The following is a 9,137-nucleotide window of genomic DNA, read 5'->3' as shown; positions in this document are numbered from 1 at the left end:
TCACTCACTCACTCACTCACTCACTCACTCACTCACTCACTCACTCACTCACTCACTCACTCACTCACTCACTCACTCACTCACTCACTCACTCACTCACTCACTCACTCACTCACTCACTCACTCACTCACTCACTCACTCACTCACTCACTCACTCACTCACTCACTCACTCACTCACTCACTCACTCACTCACTCACTCACTCACTCACTCACTCACTCACTCCGTCCGTCCGTCCGTCCGTCCGTCCGTCCGTCCGTCCGTCCGTCCGTCCGTCCGTCCGTCCGTCCGTCCGTCCATCCATCCGTCCGTCCGTCCATCCATCCATCCATCCATCCATCCATCCATCCATCCATCCATCCATCCATCCATCCATCCATCCATCCATCCATCCATCCATCCATCCATCCACCATGATCTAGGTGCGCAACCCTCAGCCGTTACGGAAACTATTTTTGGACGATCTATTTAATTTTAAGTTTCTACTCATTTGGTACCTTGCTGCTTCTATTGGCACAGCCCGTAAAACAAGGCATCACGTTGGTCGTGGTACACACGCACCCATGATCCAACTTGCTTTAACAAACGCGTCCCGCGCCCATGTTGCTCTGCGAACGGGTGCCGACGAATGATTAAACACGACGAAGTGTTTGACCCACCAACCGAACTTCAAAGGCGTTAATCCAGTCCCGGCACAAAAACTCGGCGTCGACTGTGCAACCAAATTTTCCGGCGTATAATCCGTATGACCCGGCCAGAGTGAACGCTGCGTCATGTGAGTGGCCAGCGGCGGTGCCCCTACCAGACCGACTTTGCCTGTGTTCGGCTATTTATTTGCTTTCCCACCAGCTGTTGCCTTCTTCAGGACTGACATCAAGGACGAACGAAATGGAAGGTAAAAGAATCTTTAGAGAGCACGGCCTCTACATTGCACGTTGGTTGACCTCTGCCTGTATGTCAAAAAAACAAACAAAAAAACAAAGCACCCCATTATTTATGCCGCAAACTTCTACTAATATGGTTTCTGTTTTCTTCGAAAACATTGTGCTGAATTAATAGTTCTGTTAGAATGAATTCACGGAGCTTCTAAATCTATTCGATGCAAATAACCGTAAAATACTTAACGAAATATACATCCATCCGACCTACAAGTTATAAAGGTGAAGCAAAAATTATAACCGTTCCTTTCTTTCTTTAAAGCAAAGGCTCATGATTCATGGTTTCGCTTTGCTGATGATATATAGAGAGCAATACAAACTTGTTTACCAGTATGCAAAATGAGCAAAAAAGAGCAATTTTGCACCGAAGCAATGACGGCAATGACGGCCACTTACGAAGTATGTTCATGTGCACGGCCTGTTTCATGGAAGAGAAGGTAGTGAGCCTCATCTTCTGACGCATTGGGCGCATAAAGTGCTGAGCAGGTCAGTGGAGTGCGAGTTATGAGCAGCTAATTAGAAGGCACAAAGGCTTTGTTAGTCACATGAACCAATTTTTGCACGGTCACTAAGAAGCAACGCGCTTGGAAAAGCAGCCAAGAAGCTGCAGAAGAACAATTACGTCACCACTGAAAAGCAAACAACTTCAGTCTACTTCAGTGTGAGCTTGAACCTGCAGTCACCGGAAAAAAATGCCGGGGGCACTTTGACTGTCTAAAGTGCGTAGAGGCGAAAGCGTTTTCCGCACCACTTTGCCTATGTGACAGTGGTGACGTCACCACAAGATGACGTCACACATAATTTATGACGAAGTGACGACACATTACTAATTAATGACTAATTACTTATTAATCATTCAGCACTAATTGACTGCTAATTAATGACGCGTAAGCTTCGCCTTTAGGAGTGGAACGCGACAGCGTGTTGTAGCGCTGCCAGGCAGTCCACGGAGCGCCACCCCCGTTCGGCGCGATGCCTTGCCCTTTGAACGCAACGCATTTTGAGGAAATGAAATGGCGCTGTAATTCTCAGTCATCTCGGTGGACAACTTAACCGCACCGTACACGAAGGGAGGAAGTGTGAGTGAAAGAAGAAAGGTTTGGTTTGGTTTATGGGGTTTAGCGTCCCAAAGCAACTAAGGCTATGAGAGACGCCGTAGTGGAGGGCTCCGGAAATTTCGACCACCTGGGGTTCTTTAACGTGCACTGACATCGCACAGTACACGGGCCTCTAGAATTTCTCCTCCAAAGAAATTCCAGCCACCGCGGCCGGGATCGAACCCGCGTCTTTCGGGTCAGCAGCCGAGCACCATAACCGCTGAGCCACCGCGGCGGCTGAAAGAAGAAAGAGGGGCCGTAATGAAGAAACTGAAAATTGTATTTGACGAAAAGAAATTACGCAGTAACTGTCTCACATATCTCGGTGGACACCCGTGAAAACGCGGACACATCTGTCGACACGGCTTCCGACACGGACGCAGACACGGCTGTCGACACGGACGCAGACACGGCTGTCGACACGGACGCAGACACGGCTGTCGACACGGACGCAGACACGGTTGCCGACATGGCTGTTGGCACGGCTGCCGAGACGGACGCAGACATGGCTGCCGACACGGCTGTTGGCACGGCTGCCGAGACGGACGCAGACACGGCTGCCGACACGGATTGCTAACGACAGCATGAGGCATTAAAGGCTTTCGCCTTAAAAACTACTGGTGCTGAACTTTTACAACAAGAGCGAAAAGTAATGTGTCAAATAAAGCGCAAAGCCGTCACAGCCTGCAGCTACCATATGCTCTCAAAGTACGTCGTCAGCGTTGCTGCTAGCGCAGACGAGACATTGGCTTCCCCAATACCATTATGAAGACTATGTAAATACGTCGTAAAAATATATGCATACACTACACGAAAAACTGCACTATATAAAAACATAATTCCGGGAAGATATTAGGCCCCTTTTTTCCGGCCACTTTAATAACAATACGCCGTTACCTTAAGCGGAAAAATTAAAAATTGATTGATTACCTCCATGGGTTGCCAGCCAGGAGAGCAAAATAAATTGTCAATAGGAAGTCTGTCATTCTATCTCGTTTACTAGCTACTTCAGATGCCAAGGGTACACACATGAACGATTGAGAAGGAGACTCGCTTACTAACAGGGCGAAATGTACACGAGAATTTTTTTTGATGCTTACAGATTTTGATTTTAACAACACTGCGATATATATCGATGCGGTAAATGTACGTAGATGCAGATATCCGACTTGCACCTGCGCAGTGCAAGGCTGAGAAAAATAATTACCTAAAATTAGGTATTCAATTTTTTCTTTTGATTATAGTGCGAGATTGAAGGCCGCTAACTGTGAAGGTGAGTCTTGTTTTCAAATTTTCTTAATTCGACAATCTGTTCGAAATATCTAAAGTTAAAGATATGCAACTGAAAGCTCGTCGACTTCACTTTCCCGTATTGCATAATCGTCGCTCGAATGTCCTATATACATGGTCTGTTCTGAAAGTAGTAGGACTGGTTTCTTCCTGGGCGAACGGGCGGACGAGAGGTGGTCTGCGCGTGCAGGATCGTTGAAGGGGGATATTGGGAATGCTGTGGAAAATCGGCAGTCGGCTCTCGGCCGTTAAAAAGAGGAGGTCGCTTGTACTGTGAACCCCTGTCGAAACGTCTCGTCACGCAGAATCGTCGAGCGTTTACTGCATCAGCGATACACGATCAAATTTTGAGTAGATCTGGGTAAAACGGGCAAAGAGGCTCACAACATGATTAAGGAGGCCTACGGTGACGCTTCCATGGGTAGATCAGGTGTTTTTGGTAGGCACGAGCTTTTCCGAGAAGGTAAGGAAAGAGTGGAGGAAGACGACCGCTTCAGACGCCCTTCGACCAGCAAGACCAACGAAAATGTGCAGCGAGGGAAACATTTACCTAACAGTGATCTATCAGAATGATTGCTGATGACTTGAGCATTCCTCAAACCCAAGTTTTTGGGATCGTGACAGAAAACTTACCCATGAGGAAAGCGTGCGCGAAGTTGGTGCCGGGAGTGTTGTCAGAGGAGGAAAAGGCCAACCGGTAGGATCTTCTTCGTCATCTGAATGAGGACCCCGATTTTTTGTCCCGCACAAGGCGGCAACGCTGTCTCAGCCCCCCTACAGCCTCGACTTGGCCCTGCCAGACTTTTTTCTATTCCCGATAATAAAATCGACGCTCGAGGGAAACCATCACGGATCGGTAGGGGTGGTTCAACAGGCCGTGACGAGGGAGCTGAACAGCATTCCGGTCCAGGCGTTCCTGGAGGCGTACGAAAATTGTAAAACTCATTGGCAGCAGTGAGTAGGTGCGGAAGGGTGCTACCTTGAAAAATTGTAATCGTTTGTACTATTCTCTTGAATAAATTTTGTTTAAAAAAATGAGTCCTACTACTTTCAGAACAGACCATGTATTAAATGCAGACTCCGTGAATGTATTTGATGATGTAGAAAAATTTAACTTGATTTCGTAGGCGAGACACCTGGAGCTACGGCATTTTAAAAATTGTAGTCCGGGAAGGCCACCTCAAGGCGCTTTCAAAAGCGTATTTTTGAGGTTCGATATTTCGAACCACATTGCGGGCTAAGGAAATTTGAAACTGCACTCACCTTCGATAAAGGTGGCATTCACTTCATCACCATAATCTTGCCCCTTAAAAAAAAGAAGTAAAACAGATTATTGGCCAAATTCAGTTCATTAATCAAACAATTATTGAGTTCTACCATGTGCGCAATGTCCATACTGCAGGTAATAGCAGCGAAAAAAAAACGGGGACACAAGAGAGACACAACCAACAGGACTGGCGCTGATTCATCAGCGCCAGTCCTGTTGGTTGTGTCTCTCTTGTGTCCCCGTTTCTTTTTTGTTTTTTTTTTTGCGGTGCTATTACCTTCCTTAAGATAAACCACCGACTAGCCCATAGAAAAATTTTGATCCATACTGCAGTAGAATACACGTGCAGAGATCGCACCGCCTTATCTCGCACAGTTTTGAAAACAAAGTTACGTAAATGTTAAAAATTAGCAAAACGCTCAGGCAGCATATGAGTATTTGGTGTTATAAATATCGAATGAATATGGCGTCATTAGTCATCTTCGCTATATCCGGTACAAATCTTTTGTTATATCAGGATATCTATCTTTTACGCCAACGTATACAGCTCAAAAAGAAACTCTTTCACACCACATCGAATGTCTAAATGGAGAATTGAAGTTTCAAGAAGTCACGATTTTAGGGACCAAAGGTCGTCGGTGCGAATACCTATGATATTTCACGCTTTGATTCGACTAGTAATACGCTCCGTAAGGAGCTGAATCGTCTGATACCACTTCGAACACTCTACGCCAACTAAGTGGCTCACAATCTGTGTACCAATGGTACCACCCACTTGTCCCACTTTGTTGACCTTATGTATCATACTGACGCGACCTTGAGTAATGCGCCGCTGCCTTCGCGGTGGCTCAGTGGTTATGGTGCTCGCGGCTGCTGACCCGAAAGACGCCGGATCGATCCCGGCCACGGCGGTAGAATTTTGATTGTGATTGAGGCGAAATTCTAGAGGCCCGTGTACTGTGCGATGCCAGTGCACGTTAAAGAACCCCAGGTGGCAGAAATTTCCGACCCCTTCACTAAGGCGTCTCTCGTAGCCTGAGTCGCTTTGGGCTGTTAAACCCCAATAAACCCAACCCTAGAGTAATCCGAGTATTATAGCTAAAGCTCTATAAAAATCACCCTGTCATTACTGCCTCAGGTCAAGAGTACTGCACGGAAGAAAAGCAAGAAATGTTGATTTGATTAACACCCGTAACCTCACTCATCGAGCTCGCCAATCACGACAGCAGGCGTCCATCGATTCGCAGCGTTCTTCTAAAGTGATCGTGATCAAGGACCGAGAAATTCGTGAGACGAGTCAAAGTGATCAAACGATTTACGAGCGTTGTCGATACGAAGTTTCTTACGCTGAACATGGCACGTCGCAGACTAAGCAAACAGAAACCCACCTGAAGCTTGAAAGAGTCGATACCCGTGACGATTGGATGGAAAGCGGGCGGCGTTAGTCAAGTCGATTTTGGTAAATGTTTATGACAAATACAGAGCCTGAATCTTCGCTGCAATACTCAATACAGCTCTCTTCTATCTTTTTTTACCGTTGTTGATACTGCCAATAGCGCAGCGACCGGCTTTCCATGAGATTCATAATCGACAGGAACAAGTCTGTTCAACGAATAAAAGCACTGAGTGAGTGTCCCGATAATTTTTTGATGGATCATTTTTATAATGCATGATCTATAAAAACTGGTACTGGCGCCTCTAATCTGTGGTGACCCCCTTTCCTGTGTACACGTGAAAAGCTAACCTCAATTATTTCAATCGCTATCTGACCAAACTGTGTGGCCTGTGATGCCGCCATTTTCTTCGCTAATTGATGGGATAAATCTAACGAAATAAAAAAAATGTGTTTTCAGAACGTCTCTGCGTGTCTTGCCCAACTCACTTGGTGCTGTTTATGCGTTTTAATTGAATCCGTAACCCGCGAAATCGTAGTTCGTCTTCGAAACTCAGCTTCGCGAGATTTCAGAAACAAGAATGCGTGCATGAACGCTGTAAAGGTTTAAAAAAGGAGAGTTATTTTCTATTTTACAGGGTACATTAGGCGGATGCAAATTTTCCTTTCTTTTAAACATTTTTATGCCACTGTGCTTTTCGTTTTCAGGACAGGGTGAATCGCACACACTTTATTACAAACAAGGCTTGTATGTGCTTGCAATGAATGACGAAGCAAGCTTTGCCTTGAGGGGGGCCTCTCTAATTTGGCTCCTAGAATACAATCGAAATGAATAAGTACGTAAAAACAGGATAAAATAAACCTCAGCAAATTAAGCAGTGAGGCATGCTGGTCGTTAGAGCTGCAAGATCAGGAAGGAGAAGGCCATGCACTCAAAGTGTCACAGCTAGATGAAACGACGCAACGCGAGGTAAGGCTTTTTTTATAGGTTCATTACATTCTCAGCCTTTTGCGTGAGGGAGCGTTAGCTGCATGAAGGGGTAAAAATCGGACGTTACGAAGAATGGCGGTTAATTTCTTGGCGTGGTCTCTAAACTAGGCTGGAGAATGAGACCTGGCGCTTCAAACGCGAGAAACCCCGCCACTATGGCTTAATATCGTCAGCTTTCAGACCTGCAAAATTGCACGGTAACACGGTCGCGGCTTCGTCAAAGTTCCTGAAGAAAAGTTTCTCTTTAAAAGACCCGGACAACTAGCTTCATTGAAGGTTGCTGATAGACCTAAATTTCCAAAGTTCACAACGAAAGGTTTCTCTCCTCGACGTCACAACAAACACGCTGGAACTTCGGCAATTTTCTATATGAGGTCGGTCATTTAGGAGTGGCTTCTCTGCATTCTTTTTTTGTCATCAGACACCACGAGGTTCCGCGAGTAGAGAGTTCGTTACGCTGAGTGCAACGTCGCATCAACGCGCAGAAAGGCCACTGAAGAGACAACCGCGGTGCCTCCTCTTCCTAAGCAATCTACATTCTCGATTGAGTGCTTCTGTTCCTTGCCTTGAGCTCACTCAAGAAATATCGAGGCTTTCATGGAGTACACTATCTTGTTATAAGGGGCCAACAAACATAGCATTTTTTTCTGAAAGGAAACGTAGGCACATTGGACAACGTATCTGATTTGCATTGAACGAAGGAATAAACAAGAACTCAGGTGATGACTCCCAGCCACACTCAGTTCGCAAGGTTGGGTTGTGCAAAAATTATCACACGAAGAGTAATCGCTCAATCAAATGTTGTACTGCCTCGTATGCGCCCACGCCGTACCACACCACGCCTTATCTACGCATACTCAGAGGTAAGCCCGTCGAGCTGTGTTACGCACGACCGTTGGGTGTGTATCGAATTTAGCTTCCTGCGCACCCGTGTCTTTGAATTTTTATGCGAGCATGCTTCGGTGGTAAAGCAACTTGCCGGACTTCTTTGTGCTCTCATATGTAACAGGATCGGAATCCGCCACAACGTGATCGCACATTCCTAGCACGTAGTGCAGCATCCTGCTAGAACTAAGGGATGCGCGCTTCGGAAGCATGAAAGGCAAACCCCCTTCCTCCAACCTATGTGATGCCTGCAAGGCTCTTCGGGTATCTGAAGTGAATGAATAAATAGGTGCCGCCCTACTGTGCCCGGCGCTGTAGATAACCTGGTTTCGCCCTTCTGACTACGCCGATAGCTCTATGCTTTGAAAGGGCAGATTTGGGACTGCCTCTCTCACATTCTCGTAGATGGGTTTGGGGCTAGAACATTTTCTTACTTTTCGTTTCTTAACATGCCTTAGTTGACTGAATCATGGCTTATGACGCGACTCTTTTAGCTTTCGAAAACTGTTACGGTGTCATAATTTGCGGCATCTTTATCTCGATTTTACTATTTCAGTTGTCCTCTTCCGCTAAAAGAGCCGTAATCTGCGTCGTTCTGCGTTTGCGCGCCCGCTTAGAAGCTTCCAGTGGGCGGTTGGAGGGCAACCCATTGGTAAAAATCTCCCTCCCTTACGAATATTCGCAGAAGCAGCGAGTATATGTAAGCCAACTGCTACCACTAAAAAAATTCGCGTTACACACTCGTAATTGTCACGCGATTCTTTACGTGAAATATTCTGTAGCAAAGCGCGGTATTGGCCTAGAGGTGCTGCAGTATGTGCATATAAGCTATTGGGAACAATTGATATTCGACTCTGTTTTGTAAAATGTACGGTTCGCACATCCCTGCTTTTCATTACACAGGCACGGCTCATGTCCGTTTGTATGGCAGTGACAGTGTCAGTGACGCATTTCCTAAAATCATTCCTAAAAACACGCATCTTCCAAAAACAAAGGAGCGTACAATACAGCAAAGAAGTTCCAACATTTCCGCATATGAAGCAATAAGCAAAAACTACGTTCTGTGTAGCTGTTTTTCAGTCCCAAAGTATATTCGACAGTTAGACTTCTGGCTGAGACACCATTAGTTTAAGCACCTTTCCTGGAAGCATCCAGAACTATGTAGTACAATTCCTAAAGCAACCGTTCTGAGCCACAACTCCGAACAACGCAATAATTGCTACTGATCATTATAAAGTACTTAGATAGGCGTTCCAGCTATTTTTTCTTGCAAAT

Source organism: Amblyomma mixtum, chromosome 7, assembly GCF_055824585.1.
Source record: "Amblyomma mixtum isolate Tamu chromosome 7, ASM5582458v1, whole genome shotgun sequence".
In the NCBI taxonomy this organism is placed as follows: domain Eukaryota; kingdom Metazoa; phylum Arthropoda; class Arachnida; order Ixodida; family Ixodidae; genus Amblyomma; species Amblyomma mixtum.
This window is presented reverse-complemented; position numbering follows the sequence as displayed.